Raw genomic sequence first — 1,478 nt, 5'->3', positions numbered from 1 at the left:
CATGGAGAGCCAGCCGTGCCAACTGGCCATCCTGCTGTCCCCCCAGCTGCAGGAGCGAGCCGGGCCTGGCCAAACCAGCAGGGACGCCACCCACCAGCCCACAGAATCCTGAGAAATGATAAATCATACTTAAAGCGGCCAGAGCCGGGGCAGTCTGTTCTGTGGCCACCGATGACTGTCTGCGGGACCCCGGGGCTGAGCGAACATCGAGGCGACGACTGTGGAGGACTCATTTACAGGACTCCGGGTCTTTTCCTGGCACCTCTGCCATGTGCGGGGAGTGGGGACAGGCAGATCCACCTCCGGCCGGGGTTTGCCAAGTGACCATTGGGGAAGGCCCGAGGGCCTCTGATTAGGGGGAGGATGCAGAGGTGAGCCGGAACTTCTGCCCCGGACAGCGTAGGCCACCTGGGTTCACTCAGGGGCCCCATTTCTACCTGGGTTGCTCCACTGGCCAGAGCTGTCCCTGCAGACACATTCCATGTCTGCTGTGAGTCAGCGTCCTCCTAAGACAAATGGGGCCCCATGCACACCTGGCTCCAGGTCACCTCCCACGCGGACTTGCCAGGAGACTCCTGCAGGAAAACCGGGGGCCAGAGGGCACAAGGCAGGCAGTGAATACTCACCTGCTGCCCTGCAGCGCCCTGGGGAGGGGTCCTGGGCCTCCCCAACCAGAAAGAGAAAGTGGCTCCAGGCAGAAGGGCCCACTCCCACAGGCCCTGGCTCAGGAGGGTCTGGTCCCTCTTGGGGAAAACCAACACTATATGGCCTGGGGGCACCGCCACTTGGCTGGCATCACCAGCTGCCCGGCAGGACCCAACTGTCCCATTAAAGGTGCACTCGGCACACGCTTTCGCAGTCCCTGCCCCTCCTAGACCTCGAAAATTTCCCCCATTGGTCAGAGAGAAACTCTCTCCACGTCCCACCCTCCCTGGGGAGCCCGCCTGTGCGGGCGAAAGGCTGCTGCCCCAGCGACCTTCCGCCACCCGCCCCATCTCAGTGCCCTCACGGCGAGTGGGAGAGGGAGGCGCCAGGCGGGGTGGGTCGCTGAGGCCAAGAGGGATGGCGCGGAGGAAAACCGAGCGAGGCCGATGAGCTCATAGGCTTCGACGCGAGAGTGGCCGCAGCGAACGCAGCCGGGAAGGCAGGAAGATGGGGAGCTGCGGGGGCGGGAGGACGGCGGACGGCCGCCCCGGGTCCGAGGCAGTCGCCGCAGAGCTCCAGACCCTCCGCTGCAAGGTTCCCCAAGGCCCAGGGCGCACGGGAACCACAGGCAGAGAGTGGGTTGGAGGTTGCGGGGAAGGCGCTCCAGGAACCAGAATCCTCCACCCCAGAGCGTCCCGTTTCCTCCACTCCTCAAACTCCTCCCTGCCCCAAGGGCTGCGTCGCCCTCTCCCACTCCCGGCGCAGGAATCACAGGTGGGCAGCGGGCCGGGGCACAGGTGGGCGTGGGGGGGGCGTCCCCGCGGTCCTCGGTC

This window comes from Pteropus alecto, unplaced genomic scaffold, assembly GCF_000325575.1.
Source record: "Pteropus alecto unplaced genomic scaffold, ASM32557v1 scaffold43, whole genome shotgun sequence".
Lineage (NCBI taxonomy): Eukaryota > Metazoa > Chordata > Mammalia > Chiroptera > Pteropodidae > Pteropus > Pteropus alecto.
Note: the sequence above shows the minus strand (reverse complement) of the source record.